Source organism: Pongo abelii, chromosome 2 (genome assembly GCF_028885655.2).
Source record: "Pongo abelii isolate AG06213 chromosome 2, NHGRI_mPonAbe1-v2.0_pri, whole genome shotgun sequence".
Classification (NCBI taxonomy): Eukaryota; Metazoa; Chordata; class Mammalia; order Primates; family Hominidae; genus Pongo; species Pongo abelii.
The window spans coordinates 122,597,189-122,621,265 of record NC_085928.1 but is presented as its reverse complement, the minus strand read 5'-3'; the positions used below and the strand labels follow the sequence as shown (position 1 = coordinate 122,621,265).

Below are 24,077 nucleotides of genomic sequence, written 5' to 3'. Positions count from 1 at the left end.
CTGGAAACCCTACGAGGCAAATAGCATTGTTTTTCCCATTTTAAAGATAAGGAAATAACTTTCAAAGAAGTTAAAAAGCTTTCCAAAGTTCCAACAGCTAAAAACACCAGCTGTTTGATCCGAAGACTACCTTCTTAGCTATACTGGTCTCAGAATCTAGGTACCTTTTATCAAGCTACACATTTTTACTCTACCAAGTAGTTTTTATTTTTAATCTTCAAACAGAACTGTACCGGATTTTATCATTGGTTTACAGATAAGGAAACTGATGCTTAAATAACTTACCTAATATGGTTTGGCAAGTGGCAGAGCTGAGATTAAAAAAAAAAAATCATTTTCTCTTAATTTACTGTTTGGTAGGGTTCTGCGTCTTCACAGCTTTACCCTACCCCTTCCAAACTGTGCTTAGTAGACTGCACAAAGCCCCGGAAAGTACACTAAACTGGAATCCAAGAGACCTGGGTTTTATTGTTGGCTGTGTTACCAATGAACTATGTGACATCAGTTAAGCCATTTCACTTCTCTGAGCCTCAGTTTTGTCATTTGCTGAAATAATTTGAATTAGATCACTTTTAATTCTTTTGGCTTTAAGTTTCTATAATCCCAGGTGAATTGTGAACAATCACATTCATTGTGTCACTAAACTTAAAGAAATAAAATGTCGCCAGGCACTGTGGCTCATGCCTGTAATCCCAGCACTTTGAGAGGCTGAGGCAGGCAGATCACTTGAGGTCAGGAGTTCGAGACCAGCCTGGCCAACATAGTGAAACCCCATCTCTACTAAAAATACAAAATTAGCTGGGCGTGGTGGCGGGCACCTGTAATTCCAGCTACTCAGGAAGCTGAGGCAAGAGAATCACTTGAACCTGGGAGGCAGAAGTTGCAGTGAGCCCAGATGGTGCCATTGCACTCCAACCTGGACAACAAGAGTAAAATTCCATCTCGATAAATAAATAATTAAATAAATAAATAAAATTGTCAAAAATTATGAAATAATTAAAGGGACAAGTGTGATTGTTAAACTATGATGGTAAAGAAGTTTGATCCCAACCCTTCAGAAACCAGCTTTGTAGAAGGATTGGTGCAATGATAGACGAGATGTGGGAACAAAGCTCAGACTGAGTATCTGTGATCTCAGACAAGTGTTTGTTCTTCCTCTGATTCAGTTTGCTTTATGGTTGAATGGAGATAATTCTAATGCCTGTAAGTTTGCTTTAAGAAGACTTCTTGCCAGATATTAAAATAGATGAGAAACCAGAACATAGAAGGGAAACCACACTGGAAAAAAGTTTACAACAAAAATGCTGTAAAAATGCAAGACACTGGTGAGGTCATGTGTGCCTGTAGTTCCAGCTACTCAGGAGGCTGAGGTGGGAAGATCATTTGAGCCCAGGAACTCAAGGCCACAGTGAGCTATGATCACACCACTGCCCTCCAGCCTGGGCAGCAACATAGCAAGACTCTGTCCTAAGGAAAAAAATGCAAGACATTATATTTGAAGACATCAGTGGCTGAATTTGGAGTCTGGCCAACTGTGTCCATTAAACACACCAAAAGAAAAAAAGGTAGTGTTTTTGTGTGATCACACTGGAAATAATTGAATACAAACAGGCAAAAATCAAAAGGAAGCAAAAGAACTCAGCAGTGAAAAGATAAGAACAAGAAGTGAAAGAAGAAAAAAATTAAAATGAGTAGATAAGGTGGAGGAAAGATTCACAAGGGAGAAATGAGAAAAATGAAGAGGAACGGGAGTGGGAAGAAATGAAAAAAGAGGAAAAAAGGAAAAAAAAGGTAATTTCTGAAATTGCAATCTCCACCAATGGCCTGAGCTACTCTTGATTTTGAAGGCTGTGCAATCATCACATTCCAGTTTTAGAACATCAACATCACCCACCCCCCCAAATTCCCTTGAATTAAATTCCACAATTGGAGCCCTCCAAAATCCACAGTAGTTTGAGGAACAAGGAAATGGGGGTGATGTCGTTTAACAAAGTCCGAAGTTGTTCTCCTATTCAGCCACCAGGGGGTAATACATTCCATTCAATTCAAAAAGCATATTTAGGGAAGTTTACCAAGTGGTCCATACTCTAGAGGCTACCCCATGAAAAAAAATAAGGCATCATTCCTTACATTCAAGTGCAATCAATAATATATTTATGCAAGTAATGATGATTCAGGAAGAAGTGAACTATTAAATCACATTAGAGCTAAGTCTTACGGCTGAATGGGAATTTATAATAAGCAGAGACGTGTGGTAGGAGGAAGATTCTGAAGAGAGGAGTATAATGGGAAGAAAGATTGGTGCCAATGATTAAGTAAACTTGTATTACAGTTGGAAGAGAAAGCATCTTCTTAAGTCTGTTTTCATGTGTTCAACATCCACAGACTAGTTAATGGGTATTGGCCTCATTTGTAAATATCTAACTAAAAATGAATTTTTTTAAAAAAGATTCAACACAATTTTTAATGATGCAATTATAAAAAATTATTAATTCTGTTTCTTCTCAATAAGAAGGGTAAAATTGTTTGCAGTCTTTCATTGTGTTATCTTTATTTGGCTCCATGATCAATAGCTTCAACTATAGTCTATTTCTTCATCGAGTTAGTTTCTTTGTTCTTTATTTCTACTACACTGGAACATATAAAGTATAACTATTGATCTTTGACTATGGTGGTGAGGGTGCTGCTCTGATGGGTGGTTCTAGATATGTGGATCAAACATGAACCCTGAATTTGCGGAGGGATTTCTCTCCGAGTTCCACTCACAGCGCTCTGTAGAAGCTGAGTCAATGAGCCTACAATGCAAAACACCAGAAATCTGGATGCTTAATCCACTCTTTGGGTACAATTTGTTCTGATAGTGAATTTTCATAGCTCGTTGCAGCATTTGATTTTTATTTTTTGTTCCTGTTATTTTCTATAGCTTTGTTAAAATTTATATGCCATAAATTCACCCATTGTAAGTATACAATTCATGACTTTTAGTATATGTATAGTTGTACAATCGTCACCAGGTTCCAATTTTAGAACCCTACCCAATTTCCTTTAGCCCATTTTCCTTTAGCCCATTTGCAGACATACTCCACTCCCATGTCCAGCTCCAGGTTAGCCTGATCTGCTTTCTCTTTCTCTAAATTTGCCCTCTTTGGACATTTCATGTAAATGGAATCATACTATATGTAGTCTTCTGCACTTAGCTTTTTTCATTTAGCATAATGTTTTCAAGGTTCATCTATGTTGTAGCACGTATCAGTACTATATCATTCCTTTTTATTTCTAAATAGAATTCCATTGTATGGGCATACTACATTTGTTTATCAATTCATTAATTAATTGACATTTGGATTGTTTCCAGTTTTCAAATAATGCTGCTATGAGTAATTGCATACAAGTCTTTGTGATGGACATAAAAGACAAAATGTGCTGAGCAATTAAGGAGATGATTTCATTCAAGCTTTTATAATAGGCAAAATGTTCATTAATGAAAAACATCTCCAGGAAAAAAAAAAAAAAGAAGAAGAAGACCTGGGATTTTATAGAAGCGGGTAAACAAGAGAGCCACCAGAGAGTCTTATAGGAGTCCTAAGGAATGATGGCAGGAAATATGCAAGAGCAAGATGGTTGTGTTAGTCCGCTAGGACTGCCATAATGAAATACCACAGACTGGGTGACTTAAACAACAAAACTCGTATTTTCTCAGAGTTCTGGAGGCTGGATGTCTAAGATCAAGGTGTCAGTAGAGTTGATTTCTGCCATGGACTCTCCTTTTGGCTTGCAGATGGCTGCCTCTCGCTGTGTCCTCACTTGGACTTTCCTGTGTGTACGTGCTTTCCTGATGTTGCTTCCTCTTCTCATTAAAACACCAGTTCTGTTGGATAGGAGCCCCATCCTCATTACCTCATTTAACCTTAATTACCTCTTTAAAAGCCCTGTGTCAAAATATAACCACATTCTGAGGTGTACTGGGGGTTAAGACCTCAATATATGAATTGGGGCGTGGGTGGGACATAATTAAGTCCGTAACAGTGATCCTTTGTAGGTAGTCTTTCTTACAAATACAAAAGTGAGGGTATTTTCTCTGCATTGCTGCTTTCCAGGAGCACAGGCTCAAATAAAGTTCAACGTCATGAAGACAGATGTTATCATTTCTCTTGCATATATATTCCTAGAACTGGAATTACTGGGTTACGTTTAACATTTTAAGAAGCCATTTGCCAAAATATCTGCACCGTTTTAACTTCCCGCCAATAATATTAAAGGATTCCAGTTTCTCTGCTCACTTATACTCATGAATGCTTTCTTTTTTATTTCAGCCATTCTGGTAAAAGTAAATGGATATTTCATTGTGGTTTTAATTTATGTTTCACTAGTGATTAATGATGTTGAACACCTTTTTCATGTACTTGTTAACCATTTGTATATCTTCTTTAGTGAAATATCTCTTCAAATCCATTGCCCATTTAGGAGTTTTAAAAATATATTCTAGGCCGGGTGTGATGGCTCACACCTGTAATTCTAGCATTTTGGGAGGCCAAGATGGGCGGATAGCTTGAGCCCAGGAGTTTGAGACCAGCATGGGCAACATGAGCAAAACTCTATCTCTACAAAAAAATACCAAAAAAATTAGCTGGGCATGGTGATGCATGACTGTAGTCTCATCTACTAGGGAGGCTGAGGCGGGAGGATCACCTGAGCCTGAAGAGGTTGAGGCTGCAGTGAGTCATGGTCGTGCCACTGCACTCCAGCCTGGGCAACAGGAGATACTCTGTCTCGAAAAAAAAAATGTAAACCAAAATATGTATATTCTAGATATAAGTCGTTTGTCAGGTACATGATCTGCAAATCTTATTACCCAGTCTGTTTAACTTGTCTTTTCATTTTGTTAGTGGTGTTTTTTGAAGAGCAAAAGTTTTCAACTATAATGAAGTCCAGCTTATCTATTTTTTCTGAAGAGTTGCATGTAGATATGCAGTTGTCCCAGCACCATTTTGTTATCGAACGGAACTGGGGTCTGCTCACCTGGCGGGCGCAGCAAAGCCAAACACTGACATTGGGATTTGCAGCAAGAGAGTGAGGTGTGTATTGCAGGGCACCAAACAGGGAGAATTGGGCAGCTCATACTTAAGACCCAAACTCCCAGATGGTTTACAGGTAAGGGTTTTTTAGGATGGCGAGGCAGTTACAGGCAAAGTCATAAATCAATACATGGAGGCTATACATTGGTTTGACCTAAAAAGGTGGGACATCTTGAAGTCGAGGCCCACAGGTCATAGGTGGATTCAAAGATTTTCTGATTTGAGGCCTGGCATGGTGGCTCACACCTGTAATCCCAGCACTTTGGAAGGCTGAGGCAGGTGGATTGCTTGAGCTCAGGAGTTTGAGACTACCTTAGGCAACATGGTGAAACCCCGTCTCTACAAAAATACACAAATTAGTTGGGCATGGTGGCTGGCACCTCGACTATTTGGGAGGCTGAGGTGGGAGGATCACTTGAGCCCAGGAGGCAGAGGTTGCAGTGATCCAAGATTGCACACACTGCACTCCAGCCTGGGTGACAGAGCAAGATGCTGCAAAAAAAAAAAAAAAAAGGTCTGATTTGCGATTAAAGCACACAAAGCTTTGTCTAAAAATTTGGGATCAGCAGAAAAGAATGTTAATTCTGGCCTGGGAGTGTGACCTCTGCCAGACTGCCTAGGAAGACATCTGAAACAAATAGCGGTGGTCAGAGTTCAGTCCTTGGGTCCCTCATATTTGACATCTATGTGCCAGTGGATCTGTTTGGTGGAGGTCTGGGTTTCTGAAAAACAACTCAGGTACATATGTTAAGATATTATCTTTAGTTTCTATAGAGAATCAAACATCTCCTGACTTTAGCTTCTGTGGCTCCTGTTTTAAGCTACTATTAACTTCTTGCTTATCAAGTTGCTCATTTACTTTTCAAGGCTAGTAATATGGTTTGGCTGTGATCCATCCAAAACTCATCTTGAGTTGTAGCTCCCATAATTCTCACATGTCCTGGGAGGGACCCGATGGGAGGTAATTGAATCATGGGGGCAAGTCTCTCCCTTGCTGTATTTGTGATAGTGAATAAGTCTCACACGATCTCACGGTCTTATAAGGGGGAGTTTCCCAGAACACGCCCTCTAGCCTGCTGCCATGTGAGATGTCAGTGTGCTCTTCCTTCATCTTCTGCCATGATTGTGAGGCCTCCCCAGCCATGTGAAACTGTGAGTCCATTAAACCTCTTTCCTTTGTAAATTACCCCGTCTCAGGTATGCCTTTATTAGCGGTGTGAAGACTGACTAATACAGCTAGATAGGTGCCCGGAATGTCCCTTAAAAGAACTCAAGACTTTTCTTTATTTCCACGCTTGGGCCGCCCACAAGCCCCTAAAAGAACCCCTTGCTCCATCTCAATTTGTTGAAAAGACTATACTTCCCCTACGAAATTGTCTTAGAACCGCTGGTGAAAATTAATTTAATATAGTTTATTGCTGCATTCTCAGTCCTGCTTCATTGCCTTACAATAGTTTCTTCTCATCGGCCAGGGATATATTCCAAGACCCCTCAGTGGATACCTGAAACTGCAGATAGTACAGAACCCTATACATTCTATGTTTTTTTCTATACTAGCATTTCCTATATATGCAAACTTTATGGTAAAGTTTAATTTATAAATTAGGCACAGAGTAAGAGACTAACAACAATAATAATAAGTGGGCCAATTACAAGTGCATACTATAATAAGAATCTTAAACCTATAAATTGTTTATTTCTGGAATTTTTCACTTAATATTTTTGGGCTATAGTAGACCATGAGTAACTAAGAAATCGAAACCACAGAAAAGAGAGGCCTACTGTACATGCCTATGCTTATCCAATACCCTAATATCACACTGTCGTGATTACTGTTGTTTTAATGGTAAATTTTGACATTGAGTTGTATAAGTTCTCCAATGTCGTTCTTCCTTCTCAAAACAGTTTGGGTTCTGCAGGGTCCTTGGTATTTCCATACAAATTTTATGATCAGCTTATCAATTGCTACAAAAAAATAGCCTGCTTGGGATTTTGAGAAGAATTCTGTTGAATGTAAATCAATTTAGGGAAAATCGCCCTTTAACAAAGTTGAGTCTTCCAACCCATCATATGATGCTTATTTATATCTTCTTTGATTTCTCTCAGCAATATTTTCAATATTTTGTTGTTTTCAGTGTATATATCTAGCACTACTTTTGATCATTTTTTCCTAAGTATTTTGTTCCTTTTGATTTTATTTACGTATTGTGAATGGAATTTTTTTTTTCTTTGAGACAAAGTCTCGCTCTTGTCCCTCAGGCTGGAGTGCGATGGCGTGATCTCGGCTCACTGCAACCTCCACCTCCCAGGTTCAAGTCCTGCCTCGGCCCCCCAGTAGCTGGGATTACACGCGCCTGCCACCATGCCAGGATAATTTTTGTATTTTTAGTAGAGACAGGGTTTTACCATGTTGGCCAGGCTGGTCTAGAACTCCTGACCACCTGCCTCGGCCTCCCAAAGTGCTGGGATTACAGGCATGAGCCACTGCACCCAGCTGGAATTATTTTCTTAATTTCATCTTTGAATAGTTTGTTGCTAGAACATGGAAATATAATTAGCTTTGTATATTGCTTTTGTCTCTTGCAACATTACTAATTTATTAGTTCTAGATTTGTGTTTGTGTGGATTTCTTCCAATTTTCTACATAAAGGATTCTATCATCTGTGAATTTAAAAAGTCCTACTTCTCTTTTGCAACATGGATGTCTTCTTTATTTTTGGCCTCATTATACTGGCTAGAACCTCCAGTATAGAGCTGAACAGAAGTGGTGGGAGTAGACAGTCTCACCTTGTTCATGATCTTAGGAGGAAAACATTCAGTCCTACACCATTAAATATGATATTAGCCCTAGGTTATTTGTAGATGCCTTTATCAGAATGAGGAAGGGCCCCTCTATCTTGTTTGTTGAGGGTTTTTATCATGAATTGGTGCTGAATTTCTTCCAATGTTTTTTCTGCATCTGTGAAGATGATCATATCAGTTTTGATTTTTATTAATATGGTATATCACATTAATTGATTTTTGAATGTTAATTCAGCCTTGCATTTCTGGGATACAAGAATATTGCATTTCTTGGGATATTATTGGTCATGGTATATGATCCTTTTTTTATGTTGCTGACCTTGGTTTGATAGGATTTTATTAAGAATTTTGGGGCCTATGTTCATGAGGAATATTGGTCTGTAGTTTTCTCTTCTCATGTCATCTTTGGCTTTTGTATCAGGTTAATGCTGCCCTCATTGAATGAGCTGGGAAGTGTTCCTTCCTCCTCTATTTTCTGAAAGAACTTGTAAGCTACTAGTATTTGTTATTTAAATATTTGATAGCATTCACTAGGGAAGTTATTTGGGCATGAGCATTTCTTTGTGGGAAGATTTTTAATTACCAATTCAATTTCTTTACTTGTAGATCTATTAAGCTTTTCTATTTTTTCCAAGCCAGTAATTTACATCTTCCTAGGAATTTGTCTAATTCATCTGTTGTCTAATAGTTATTCATAATATTCCCTTACAATTCCTTTTACTTCTATAAGGTCAGTAGTAATGTCCTCTCTTTCATTCCTGATTTTGTGTCTCTTTTTTTCTTGGTCTAGCAGAGCCATCAGGCCTTCTTGAGTATGCTCTGCACACACACACAGACTCCATCAGCCAGGGATGTGTGGATGGCTCAGACCTGCTCTGGTCTTTGCTATACATGCCAAAGTCTCTGGCTAAACATGATATATGAAGCCTTTATATATATAGACATAGATAGATAAATTAGATAGATAGATAGATAGATATAGATATAGATATATAGATTTTTTTTGAGACAGGATCCCACTCTGTGCCCCAAGCTGGGGTGCAATGTCACAATCATAGTTCACTGTAACCTCAAACTGCTAGGCTCAAGTGATCCTACTGCCTCAACCTCCCGAGTAGCTAGGACTACAGACATGAGCCACCATGCCCAACTAACTTTGTGAATTTTATATAGAGATAGGGTCTCACTGTGTTGCCCAGGCTGGTTTCAAACTCCTGGCATCAAGCAATCCTTCTGCCTCCCAAAGCATTGGAATTATAAGTGCATGCCACCACACCCAGCTAAGCCATAATATTCTTTGAGGAATGTCTTTCTCCTTACTATAGCTGGAGGACTGTTAGCTTCAACTTACAATCCAGATTGATATGATTAAAGGAACCTTTAAAGGAACTATATGGTTCTAAAAAAACCCTAAATGTATATTACACCAGGATGCCTCCTACCACACACAGCAATGGCCATGAGTGAAAGACGCAGAAAACCCTACCGTTAATATCTGCATTACCTTTTGCCTAGTGAACCAAGAGAGATCTGGGGAAATGATCAGCCATACTAACGCTCCCTTTGTTTCAAAATAGCCCACACAGCTGCATTTTGCAGGTGGTGAACAGCTTTTACTACTTTTAGTTGAGACAGCTCTAAGCTGAGGAAATGGGCATGAACTGCAGTTCCCCATAGAGCCCACTTCACTTCCTCAGAAACAGCCTTCCATCCTGAGCCAAAGATGCCTGCACTGGCATCCATACAGATTTGCACAATCACCATCTCCTCACCCTCAGAAAGTCTGTTCTCACTCAGAGAGGACATAACTTTGAGTGCTAGGACCCTAGCTTGCTAGATAACAGCCATGGCCAACAGAGGAGTCATTTATTACTTTTTTTTCTTTTTTTTCTTATTATACTTTAAGTTCTGGGATACATGTGCAGAACATGCAGGTTTGTTACATAGGTGTACACATACCATGGTGGTTTGCTGCACCCATCAACCCATCATCTACGTTAGGTATTTGCCCTAATGCTCTCCCTCCCCTTGCCCCCGACCCCCTGACAGGCCCCAGTGTGTGATGTTCACCTCCCTGTGTCCATGTGTTCTCACTGTTCATCTCCCACTTATGAGTGAGAACATGCGATGTTTGATTTATTAATCTTAAAAATGTGAATACTATATCTTGGCTATAATTATGTTTGAAAACAATGAAATATGGATCAGAAGATGCAGATCAAATTCATAAATGCTAACTGAAGTGATGGCACAGAGAAGGGGAGAGGAATGGGATTGAGGTGATGATTCAAGGGGTCATTAGCTTTATCCATAATGTTTCATATTCATCAATGAAAAGATTAGGAGCAAATAAATGTTAACAATTAATAATTCTTGATGTTGGAAATAAGTGTTTGTTAAACTTTTCCAAATATTTTTCAGTAAGTTTAACTCAAAATCATTTTTAATTGATCAATAAAATTGAATGTGTTCAGATTTTATTTTTATTTTTTATTTTAACAGACAGGGTCTCACTATGTTGCCAGGCTATTTATGGCTGTGAATAGCCACTACAGACTCAAATTCCTGGGCTCAAGTGATTCTCTTGCCCAAGCCCCCAGAGTAACTGGGACTACAGGTTCACATCACTGTGCCCAGGTTTGTATGTGTTGGGGGCAGGGGTGTTCAGATTTTAAGCAAGAAATGGAGGTGCCCCTTTAGACCCCACAATTTAGCTTTTCTCAAAGCAAGAGAAGACCTTGAGCTTCTTCCTTCTTGATCTTTCCTGATAGAGCAATGGAGAGACTGGAACAACTGTCTCCAATACATTCGCTGCCTTGGTCTTTTCAAAATAACTAGCCATTGAGTCCTGGAAGTGAATGCCACCTGGAAATGAGGAAAACATTGAGAACTTCTTTCTTGTTCATGATGGCCCTAACAATTCATTGAGTCCTCTCTTAAGATGGCATCTTTCAACCCCCATCTCAGGCCAGAGCTCTTGTTGCTCCTGCTAAAGGAGGAGGACATACACATGTGCATACTCATAGATAGAAATGTGTGTGTTACAGATATAAATGTGTGCCTGTCAACTTGGTCTTCATGCCAGATGTACTGAGGATCAGTCAAAATGTCTGAGAACCACTATACTAAGGAACTCAAACATAAAAGGCCAAATCAGAAATCATTATTTCATTCACTTTCTTCTCTCTAAACTTTCAAAACATTTCCTCTTGCATTTTCTCTACCTCAGTAAACAGTACTACCATCCAACCCAATTGCTTAAACCAAAGACCAGAAGTCATCTTGGCTCTTTACTTCAACCTTTAAATCCCAGCCATCAATCACAGAATAGATAATAGTGTGCATCACAAGTATTGATTTGTAAAATCCGTGTTTTGGATACATACATACACATATACACACACAATATACACATCAAATTGCAATATGAAACTGATTTCTCCTCTTTTCTTAAACAGGAAGAAATGTTACAAAGAGGTGGGTTTTACATTTTATCCTCTTTAAGGAGCTTGAAAACTTCTGGTATCCATAGACTTTCTCGCTCTCCTTTTTTGTATTTTTACATGTTTGGTATCCTCTTCATTTTTGTCACCTTTCCTTTTCTATGGCTAAGAAATCTGCCCCTTTTGTGAGAAATAATTGATGGAAGGTAGAAGAAAAGAGAGAACATGGAAGGTTTGAATATTTGTCCCCTCCAAAACTCATGACTCTAATCTCTAAGATTATTTCAAACATCTACTTACAGATATTGTTACAGTAGGTAGCTAGTCAGGACACACACACACACACACACACACACACACACACACACACCAGGAATGTTGGGTGGCCATCAGGTGATGGTCAGGCTGTTGTTTAACTGCCCCGCTATGGTAATAATTGGTCACAGCCGGCACCAGTGAAAGGCAGCCTCATAATAGGTAACACCTGAAACTAGTGATCAGCAGTTTCCTGATAAGCTCTCAGGAGTTAGGTGAGTGGGATGAAAGAAGTAATTGAAGACCCCAGAAGTATGCCAACATATAAAACCCCAGGTCAAAAGGTCAAACCACACGCTTGCCTTTCAGGTAGCCTGCCAGGCCCTCTTCCAAGTGTACTTTCCTTCCTTTCATTCCTGTTCTAAGGCTTTTTAATAAACTTTCACTCCTGCTCAAAAACTTGCCCCAGTCTCTCCTTCTGCATTATCCCCCTCAGTCAAATCCTTTCTTCTGAGGAGGCAAGAGTTGAGGTTGCTGCAGACCTGTACAGATACGGATATGTTCTGCCGGTAACAATATGAGCAAGGCAAACCCTAATGCAAGTCTTGCAATCATGAATCGACATCATGTTCTTACAAAGGCCATTGATATACTTCACTGACCTAGTGTTTCCTCTTAGGGAGTTCAGCTTGACTACCAAGGAATCTAATACTCATGAAAAGAGAGCCAATAAAAATAAGATGAAAATGCATCATCTCACTGTAACCAATGTCCATTCCCTAGAGGGAAAAATATCTCAGGTAGAGCCAGAGAAACCACATAAAGACACATGGTTTTTATTTGCCACATAATGGGGCACAGGACAGTGATTGCAGCTTCTTTATGTCTCTCATAGCTCCAAGCACAACCACAAGCAACCAACAAATAATTTTTAATAATAATGTTATATCTGAAAGCAATAAATACTCTAACAGTACCCATTAAAAGTAGCTTGTAAACCATTTCCTGAAATTGCTTTCCACCCAGTTTCAAACATGACTCTATTAAGCCATTAAATAAAACAGAAGAGACTCGGTAATAAAATGAGAATAGAGTATATGTCAAAGAAGGTTAGAGGCTAAATTTATGATATCTAAATTTTCTTAAGGAAGCAAGTGATAAAAAATTTTACTGCTTCCTTTCAGCCAGAACCGCCATCTTCCAGTAATTTGCCAAAATGACGAACGCCAAGGGAAAGAGGAGAGACACCTGATACATGTTCTCCAGGCCTTTTAGAAAACATGGAGTTGTTCCTTTGGCCACGTATATGCAAATCGGTAAGAAAGGTGATACTGTGGACACCAAGGGAATGGGCGCTGTTCAAAAAGGAATGCCCCACAAGTGTCACCATGGCTAAACTGGAAGAGTCTACAATGTTACCCAGCATGCTGCTGGCATTGTGGTAAACAAACAGCTTAAGGGCAAGATTCTTGCCAAGAGAATTAATGTGCATATTGAGCGTATTAAGCACTCTGAGGGCCGAGATCGCTTCCTGAAATGCGTGAAGGAAAATGATCAGAAAAAGAAAGAAGCCAAAGACAAAGGTACCTGTGTTCAACTGAAGCGCCCGCCTGCTCCACCCAGAGAAGCACACTTTGTGAGAACCAATGGGAAGTAGCCTGAGCTGCTGGAACCTATTCCCTATGAATTCATGGCATAACAGGTGTTAAAAAAATAAAAGACCTCTGGACTGTAAAAAAAAATAAAACTAAATAAAAAATTACTAAGCAAAACCCTTAAGTTACATAAAATATTCTCTGTTTGGAATCACATTTTCTCCAACAGCAATTCCTTATCTCAAGGGAACGATAAGATTATATGAACTATTTTGACAAGGGAAATAGAAAGATTGAAAATAATTGAGGAGCCCGGGCATGGTGGCTCACACCTGTAATCCCAGCACTTTGGGAGGCCGAGGTGGGTGGATTACCTGAGGTCAGGATTTGAGACCAGCCTGCCTAACGTGGTAAAACCCCGTCTCTACTAAAAATACAAAAAGATTAGCCTGGCGTTGTGGCAGGTGCCTGTAATCCCAGTTACTCGAGAGGCTGAGGCAGAGTTGCTTGAACCCGGGAGGCAGAGGTTGAAGTGAGCTGAGTCGTGACACTGCACTCTAGCCTGGGCAACCAAGAGAGACTCCATCTCAAAAAAAAAAAAAAAGAAAGAAAAGAAAAGAAAAAGAAAAAAGAAAACAATTGAGGAGAACTTAAGTGACAAACAAGAATGAAAAAGACTTCACTATTTTACAATTTCAGGGAGAGTAACTGGGTTTATCATATTTGAATTTAAAATGTATCTTAAGCCTATAGATGAAATCAAGGTCATTGGTATTTAAAACTTTTTTATTTTCATATGTTGGATTTTTTTTTAAAGATGTGATTTGAGTTAGCAGCCTACTTCTTGCAACAATATTTTTAGATTCTCTTCAGTTATTTAACCTGAAAGGCTTTTTAAATAATTTTATTTTTATTTTTTTTCGAGACGGAGTCTCACTCTGTCACCCAGGCTGGAGTGCAGTGGTGCAATCTTGGCTCACTGCAACCTCTGCCCCCCAGTTTGAAGTGATTCTCCTGCCTCAGCCTCTGGAGCTGCTGGGACTACAGGCATACGCCTGGCTAATTTTTGTTTTTTTAGTAGAGATGGGGTTTCATTAAGTTGGCCAGGCTGGTCTCGAACTCCTGACCTCATGTGATCCACCCACCTCGGCCTCCCAAAGTGCTGGGATTACAGGCGTAAGCCACCGTGCCCAGCCGAAACGCTTTTAATGTACTAAAAGAATCCATAAAATTCTGATGTTAGTAACTTTTTTAAAGAAATATTCAGAAATGGACTCGAGGTAAAGCTAACATAGGAAATGCATTTCCTCTTAAAAGCAATGAGAAATAGGAAATGTAAATGCAATAGAAAAATGAGTTTGAAATCTTAGAATATTTTGGAATTAAACCCAGATATATAGGAAAGATGAGTCATTTTAAGAATTGCTCCTTTGAAATCTTAAGGCTGACCAGGCATGGTAGTTCATGCCTATAATTCCAGCACTTTGGGAGGCCGAGGCAAGAGGATTGCTGAAGCCCGGGAGTTCGAGACCAACCTGGGCAATATAATAAGACCCCGTCTCTATTTTAAAAATAAATAGGCTGGGCATGAAAGCTCATGCCTGTAATCCCAACACTTTGGGAGACCAAGGCAGGTGGATCACTTGAGGTCAGGAGTTCAAGACCAGCCTGGCCAACATGGCAAAACCCCATCTCTACTAAAAATACAAAAATTAGTCAGGCATGATGGGGGGCACCTGTAATCCCAGCTACTCAGGAGGCTGAGGTAGGAGAATCTCTTGAACCCGGGAGGCAGAGGTTGCAGTGAGCCGAGATCGTGCCATTCCAGCCTGGGTGACAGAGTGAGACTCTGTCTAAAAATAAATAAATAATTAATTAATTAAAAATTAAATAAGTAAAAAGAAAAATGACAAAAAACAATAAATGAAATAAAATCTATGGCAATCTATATATTTTGTTTTTAGGACTAAGTTCCTTCTTGCATGACATGACTCCTCCTCCACCAAAAGAAAGCAAAGCAGGAAAAGAAGAAGAATTAAGTTTTAGCTTAAGTTGAAATGTCACTTAAATAGGACACTGGATTTTTTTTGTGAATATGAAAAGAAACAAGAATATGAGAATTACTACATCTCCAATTTTTAATTCTGTTGAACAGTTGACTCAAGTTGAGGTGATAATACTATTAATCTCCAGCTCTTTAATGTTTCTAGGATAAATAATTAGACTTCAATTCAATGGATGTATGTTTTGGATTCTTGTCTGAAAACCTTAGGAAAAAATTACAGTTGGCTTACTCTCAAATGACTCTCCATTAATATGGAATTTTATAAAATAAGATTTGTTGTTGTTGGAGGACCATTGAAAGAAAATTCACATCTTTACTCAAGACCCATTCACTATTAGCAATAAAATGTAAAACAGTCATTCCAATTATTAGTGCCTGTTTTCAGTAGTCATATTTAGGGGCTTGTCAAATTATAATGTGATGAATTTCCTTTAAAATGTTTTTAGATTTTACAAGTCGTGTGTTACTGAACAGTTCTCCTATTATTTCTGATATCATAAAACAATTTGAAATATATATTAAAGCTCAGTGGTTTTTTGCTGTTGTTGTTGAATCATTTTGGCTCAACTTGTCAAAATTTGAAGGTCTTAAGAGCTGTTTCAATTCCAAGAAGCCTTTCAAATATCTATATTAATCTTGTAAAATTAATTTTTGTCTTAACAGGAAGTCTTACTTTTTAGTACCTAGAATTAATTAACTTGAACTTACATGATCCTGTGGAATTTAAAATCTGACAAACCACAGATGCCAGTCCTAAGGTTAGAAATTTAATTATAAAGTAGCTGGCACCTAGAAGGCACTCAAAAAATACTTGTTGAAGGAGTGCATGGAATGCAGAGAAATATCTCCTTTCTAGTAAAAGGGTGATATAACTCTGTATTGCAGCCAATAAATGCTGTATTAGAAAATTTATAAGAATATCCAGATTCAAATTTTATTGTCAGCCACAAGTGACATCAACTTCCCTAGATTGTGTAAAAAAGAGACAGAGTTTCATTAACGGTATTCATACACTCTATGATAGGTTTTATGAGACATTTGGCCCCAAAGTGAGAAGACTTAGCTACCTTTAAGACAGTAAGCCAATAGCAGCCATTGTTATTGGCTTTTCTTATTCTTTAGTGTAAAGAAAGAGGAAAGGTGATAAATTAAGAATTTCTATCAGGCCAGGTGCTGTGGCTCATGCCTGTGATCCCAGCATTTTGGGAGGCTGAGGCAGGAGGATTGCTTGAACCCAGGAGTGTGAGATCAGCCTGGGCAACATGACGAGTATATTAGTCCATTCTCACACTGTTATGAAGAAATACCCAAGACTGGGTAATTTATAAAGGAAGAGGTTTAATTGACTCACAGTTCTACATTGCTAGGGACACCTCAGGAAACTTACAATCATGGCGGCTGGCAAAGAAGTAGGCACTTCTTCACAGGGCAGAAGGATGGAGTGAGTGCAAGCAGGGGAAATGCCAGATGCTTATAAAACCATGAGATCTCATGAGCCTCACGCACTATCAGGAGAACAGCACAGGGGAAACTGCCCCCATGAGCCGATTACCTCCACCTGATCCCACCCTTGACATGTAGGGATTACGGGGATTACAATTAGAGGTGAGATTTGGGTGGGGACACAGAGCCAAACCATATTAGCAAGACTCCATCTCTACAAAAAATAAAAAGATTAGCCACATATGGTGGCCCCAGCCTGTAGTCCCAGCTGAGAGGGAGGCTGAGATGCGAGGATCACTTGAGTCCGGGAGGCCGAGGCTGCAGTGAGCAGAGATGGCGCCACTGCACTCCAGCCTGGGTGACAGAGTGAGACCCTGTAGCAAAAAAAAAAAAAAGATTTTCTACCAAATGTAAATACTCTCCCCTCTAAAAGCCCTGAGACTTCCTAGAAAAGTTGTCAATAATTAGAGTCCAATCAATCACAGGCTCCAGAACAGAAGAAGAATCAACACTAAGATTTCCAGCTGAAGAAAGTGATGCTCATCACAGTGCTTTCCAAGAAAATAAATAATTTTACTGACCTGTACCTGCAAGGGAGATACTAATTTGTCTCCAATTCATCACCTAATATACTATAATCATTCAGTCAATATCAGTCAAGATATTATATCAGCCAATATGTAACAATTTCATGGTCAGTTTGCAAAGTCAGTATTGCTGAACTTAGACTTATCCACATTATATCAGACAGTGTCTATGAAAATCAGGCTTAATCAATACATGGTAAATCAACTTACAACTACATAAATCTGCAAAATATATCAAAATAAATATCAAGTATACAGCTATTATTCCAGAGCTGAGAAAAAGAAGTTATCATGTATATAAATTCACAGAGTGATAATTCTAGTAACAGGACTTTAATACACGAACGTGGGGTTTTCCCATAACTGTTAACTGAAGTTGTTTCATGGAAGCAGCAGTGTCTACACTCAGACATTCTCATCAGACATACAGCTAGCCACACCAGAGAAAATGAGGAGATAGGAGAGTGGGGCGGTAGGATATACCATAAAAGTACTTCATAGAGGAGTCTGAGCCTACTCTGATTTGGGAGGCTGCCTGAAGAAAATTATTTTAAAAAGAAAAGAAAGAAAGAAAATGTACTTTATAGAAAAAATATAATAAAACAAAAACTTACAACTCTAAAGAATCAGGCTGGGCACAGTGGCTCATGCCTGTAATCCCAGCACTTTTGGAGGCCAAGGCAGGCAGATCACTGGAGGTCAAGAGTTCGAGACCAGCTTGGCCAACATGACAAAATCCTGTCTCTACTAAAAATACAAAAATTAGCTGGACATGGTGGTGCACGCCTATAATCCTAGCTACTCAGGAAGCTGAGGCAGGAGAATGGCTTGAACTTGGGAGGCAGAGGATGCAGTGAGCTGATATCACGCCACTGCACTCCAGCCTGGTCAACAACAGTGAAACTCTGTCTCAAAAAAAAAAAAAAAAAAAAATCAGACATGTGAATTCATAAAATAGGATCAGACACTAATTCTTTAAATAAAAAATAGAGAAAAATAATAAGTTTGGAAGAGATCTTAAAGGAATATCTCTTCCCTCTATCCTCCAACTTTCTGGTAGGAAAAGAACCTATGCTGTCTTCACAGATTTAAAAAGCAAAAAATGAGATGCAAATTTATAGAGACAGATAATAGAAGTTAAAATATTATGATATAAATTTTATCACTGTAACCATTTTTAAGTGTACAGTTGGGTGGCGTTAAGTCACATTCACATGGTGCAACCATCACTACCATCTATCTCCAGAACTTTTTTCATCTTCCCAAACTGAAACTCTGTATCCATCAAACAGTAACTCCCCATTCCACCCTCCCCCCAGTGTTTGGTGACCACGGTTATACTTTTTGTCTTCATGAATCCGACTACTCTGCATACTTCATTATGTATATTTTATCTCAATTAAAAAAAATTTTTTTTAGACAGGGTCTTGCTTTGTCACCTAGGCTGGGGTGCAGTGGCACATTCCTAGATTACCGCAGCCTCCATCTCCTGGGATCAAGCAATCCTCTTGCCTTCACCTCCTGAGTAGCTGAGACGACAGGCATTTGACACTGTGCCCGGCTAATTTTTTTAATTTTTAGTAGAAATGGATCTCACTATGTTGCCTGGGCTGGTCTCAAACCTCCAGCCTTAAGCCATCCTCCTGCATTGGTTTCCAAAAGTGCTGGGATTACAGGCATGAGCTATTGCACCCAGCCAAAAAAAAAATTTAAGAGAAAAAACAAGGAACTATTGATTCCTCTGCATTCCAATTGCCACTGCCCAGGTGGCACAATTCTGACCTATAATCCACCTAACTCACCACTTCTGCCTGGAAAGCTCACAGGTTTTCCAATTCCTCCAGAACCAAATAAAAAATCCTTAGATTGCCTCAAGGTTACCATGGGGTAAACCACCAGTGCCCTCCCAACTTAGTAAGATGCTGCTCCCTGGAAGGAGTGATAGATAAGGAAGACCACATGCCAAAACCTGAGAGACGTTTCCACTAAATGCAATGTGTTGGGACACTAACAGTAAACACATTCATAGGCCAGGGATGGTAGCTCATGCCTGTAGTCCCAGCACTTTGGGAGTCTGAGGCAGGAGGATTGCTTGAGCCCAGGAGTTTGAGGCTGCAGTGAGCCATGATGGCACCACTGCACTCCAGCCTGGGCAACAGAGTGACACTCTTATCTCAAAAAAAAAAGAAAGAAAAAACCCACTTTCCTGATGATACTCACTCAGCTCTTGAACCACGGACAGCCACAAGGAGCTTACTTATCCTCATTCTAACCAAGCAACTAGGCAGAAGTCCTACTAGTATAGACAGGCTGGCTTGATCTAAACTGATCTAAACCAAAGTTTTACCTTACTACCCGCAACCCCCACCTGCCTCTTTCTGTAACCATTCAGTGACAACTACCAGGACTTGATGTATCCACTGCCTAGCCCAGGGGCATCTTGGGAGATGAGTATCCTGTCAGGCAGTACCCCCAGAACAGTACATGCTGGAAGAAAAGCTCCCCTACGTACCCTGTGTGACAGAGAGAATGGGAACTGCCGGCTCACTGGGAGAGCTGGTTACACAAGCAGGAGGCAGTCAGCCTTCTGTGACTCCACTGCCCCCTGCAGAAGCTTTCATTTGTTTAGGCACGTTCTTGAACTGGTTTTGCAGTCAGAAAATCCTAGAATGAAAACAGGAAAAAAGTTTTGCTTCTTTCGGAAAGCCCACTAAGGGCCAGGTGTGGTGGCTCATGCCTGTAATCCCAGCACTTTGGGAGGCCAGGATGGGAGGATTGTTTGAGGCCAGGAGTACAAGACCAGCCTGGGCAACATAGCAAGACCCCCATCTCTAAAAAAAAATTTGTTTTTAATTTTTGTTTAACGAGAAAAGATAGGTCATTTCAAAGAGGGCTTGTGAGGCTGTGAAACCAAGAGCTCTTAACACTGTGACCAAAGATGGAAGTTCTCTATAGGATGCCATAGCATTTGATGGTGCTATGTTTTCTTCAGGAGATAAAAGAAAAAAGAAAAAGAAAAAAAATGATAAAAGAGAACCCACTAGGCACCAGAAATTGCTCTGGGGAGAGTGCAGATCAACCTCCACCCAGTTGTTTCTCAGCCTGAGGGGGGAAATCTGACACTTCCTCTGCAGTGGAGGGAGAGAAGAACAGCCCACAAATCTGCCCAGTGACAATCCCAGGCCTTGAAAGAGCTCACTGCTTCATGGAGGAGTGAAAACAGACTTCATATATCCTAGGAAAGACTCTGCAACTTAAGGGACAGGTAGCATTGTCCTGAGATCTTAGAGAGAAAACACTGCTGTGAAATGTTTTTATATAAGAACAGAGAAAAATTTTAGAAAATATCCACAATTTATGGAGCAATGTACCAGAGATAAGGAAGTTGTACCGAGAGAGAGTTCCAGAGATCTGCAGTGTTCCCTCGAGCCTTTGCAAAGTATTGCTTTCCACAGTCTTAGGAGGAAGCCACATGAGTCCAGGGAAAGAGCCCTTAGAAAGATGTGGATGAACCAACCCAAATGTCCAACAATGATAGACTGGATTAAGAAAATATGGCACATAGACACCATGGAATACTATGCAGCCATAAAAAATGATGAGTTCATGTCCTTTGTAGGGACATGGATGAAATTGGAAATCATCATTCTCAGTAAACTATCGCAAGGACAAAAAACCAAACACTGCATGTTCTCACTCATAGATGGGAATTGAACAATGAGAACACATGGACACAGGAAGGGGAACATCATACTCTGGGGACTGTTGTGGGGTGGGGGGAGGGGGGAGGGATAGCTTTAGGAGATATACCTAATGCTAAATGACGAGTTAATGGGTGCAGCACACCAGCATGGCACATGTATACGTATGTAACTAACCTGCACATTGTGCACATGTACCCTAAAACTTAAAGTACAATAAAAAAAAAAAGAAAGATGTGGATGAGCACAATCTAAAAAGTCAGAATGTATTAGCTGCTGCATACAATACATGCTACAACACGGGTGAGCCCCAAAAATATTATCGCCAGGAGAAAAAGCCAGATGCAAAAGACCACATGATATAACAGGATTCCATTTATAATGAAATAACCAGAAAAAACAAGTATTTTTCCTTTTTTTTTTCTTTTGAGCCAGTGTCTCACTCTGTCAGCCAGGCTGCAATGGTGCAATATTGGCTCAGCACAATCTCCGCCTCCCGGGTTCAAGTGATTCTTGTCGCTTTAGCCTCCAGAGTAGCTGGGATTACAGGCGTGTGCCACCACACCCAACTAATTTTTGTATTTTTTGTAGAAACAGGGTTTCACCTTGTTGGTCAGGCTGGTCTCAAATTCCTGGCCTCAAGTGATCCATCCGCCTCGGTCTCCCAAAGTGCTGGGATTACAGGTGTGAGTCACCACACCCAGCCAGAAAAAGCAAATTTATAGATACAGAAATCAAACCAGTGCTTGTCTGAGGCTGAAGATAGGAATGAAGATCAACTGTAAATGGGCATAAGGGATCTTTCAGAGTGGCAGAAATGTGCTAAAACTGGATTGTGGTGATGTTTGCACAACTCAGTATGTTTACTAAAAATCATTTAATTGTACACTCAGCATGGATGAATTTTAAGTAGGAAAATTATAACCTAATAAAGCAGTTCAGAAAAGCAAATCCTAGGCAAGAAAAGTAAAATAAATGGACAAAATACCTTATCTAGAAGTTAAGGTGGACTAAAAGACTATTACAAGTCAAGTACAGAGAAAAAATAAAAAAAACATTAATTGAAAAACTAGACAACAATAAAAGGAATAATAAAAACTTAGGAGCTATTAAAAAGTTTATAAAGAGGGGCAGGGCACGGTGGCTCACGCCTGTAATCCTAGCACTTTTGGGAGGTCGAGGCAGGTGGATCACGAGGTCAGGAGTTCGAGACCAGCCTGGCCAATATGGTGAAACCCCGTCTCTACTCAAAATACAGAAAAATTAGCTGGGCATGGTGGCACGTGCCTGTAATCTCAGCTACTTGGGAGGCTGAGGCACGAGAATCACTTGAACCTGGGAGGTGGAGGTTGCAGTGAGCCAGGACCGTGCCACTGCACTCCAGCCTGGGCAACAGAGCGAGACTCTGTTGCAAAAATAAATAAATAAATAAATTAGTTAATTAAAAAAAAAAAGGGCTGGGTGTGGTGGCTCATGCCTACAATCCCAGCACTTTGGGAGGCCAAGGCGGGCAGATAACAAGGAGGTCAGGAGTTCGAGACCAGCCTGGCCAGCATGGTGAAACCCTGTCTCTACTAAAGATACAAAAAATTAGCTGGGTGTGTTGGTGGGCACCTGTAATCCCACCTTCCCGGGAGGCTAAGACAGGAGAATCGCTTGAACCTGGGAGGCAGAGGTTGCAGTGAGCTGAGATCACGTCATTACACTCCAGCCTGGGTGACAGAGCGAGACTCTGTCTCAAAAAAAAGAAAATATAAATTACTTAGATTATTTTAAGGAGAAGCAAACAAAATCATTAAAAGTGATATTGAAAGTTTATAATTCAAAATACTCATGTTTGTGTTAAGTATTCTATAACTGGAGAAATAGATCATTTCCATAATCTATAATCTTATAATATACAATATATGTAGAAGATGGAAACTTATGAAGCTGACTAATCATAATCCTTTTACCAAAGCCTGACAAAGACAGTCTCATGGATAGGAGTGTGAAAATCCTAAATAAAACCCTGGCAGATCAAATTCAACAGTAAAGTAAAAGAACAATGAATCTTGACCAAGGAAGGACGGGGCCAGCTTTGTGTTTTAAGGGCCTGAGACAAAGTCTGGCAGTTCCTCAATAAGTAAAACCAAATTATAATATGACTCAACAACTCCACTCCTAGTTTAAGACAGTATACTCAGAGAATTGAAAACAGAGGCCAGGCACAGTGGCTCATGCCTGTAATCGCAGTATTTTAGGAGGCCCAGGAGGGCAGATCACCTGAGGTCAAGAGTTTAAGACCAGCCTGGGCAACATGGTGAACTCCTGTCTCTACTAAAAATACAAAAAATAGCTGGGTGTGGTGGCATGTGCCTGTAGTCCCTGCTACTTGGAAGGCTGAGACAGGAGAATGGCTTGAACCCGGGAGGCAGAGGTTGCAGTGAGCTAAGATTGCACCACTGCACTCCAGCCTAGGCAACAGAGCAAGACCCCATCTCAAAAAATATATATCTAGAAATTAGCCAGATGTGGTGGCATGCACCTGTAGTCACAGCCACTCAGGAGGCTGAGACAGGAGAATGACTTGAACCCAGGAGGTTGGTTCTTTGCAGCTGGCCTGGCATAGGAGTAAAGTCCAGTAGATAGGCCAGACACAGTGGCTCACACCTGTAAGCAAAGCACTTTGGGAGGCCTAGGTGGGAGGATCACTTGAGGCCAGGAGTTTGAGACCAGCCTGGGAAGCATAGAGAGACCCTGTCTCTACCAAAAAATTTAAACATTAGCTGGCTGTGGTGGCATGCACCTGTAGTCCTAGCTAAACAGGAGGCTGAGGTGGGAAGATTGCTTGAGCCAAGGAGTTCAAGGCTGCAGTGAGCTATAATGGTGCCACTGCACTCCAGCCCTGGTGACAGAGTGAGACTCCATCTCTAATAAAAGTTAAAAATTGTTTTTAAGCGCAGTAGAGAACAGAGAAGAACTGAGATGACCTTACATTGTTCCTTGCAGCTCCAGAGAGGTACAGCAGATTATCTCTGTGTCCCTGTGAAGGGGACAGTTTTAGCTAAAATAGAACAAGACCTCAAGAAGCTCTCCAGTCAGGAATAACACAGCTGCAACCTTCTTGAA

The 24,077-nt window shown here is 40.1% G+C and overlaps 1 protein-coding gene and 1 non-coding gene across 2 annotated transcripts in view; one reads left to right on the top strand and one right to left on the bottom strand.

The window, feature by feature from the left end:
* Nucleotides 1-24,077, bottom strand: part of OSBPL10 (oxysterol binding protein like 10) — a 412,361-nt gene that overhangs the window by 361,091 nt on the left and 27,193 nt on the right. The window lies entirely within an intron of this gene.
* On the top strand, nucleotides 20,141-20,268 carry LOC112132897 (small nucleolar RNA SNORA25). Its single transcript, XR_002914599.1, has one exon. It is a non-coding gene; the product is annotated as a small nucleolar RNA SNORA25 (small nucleolar RNA).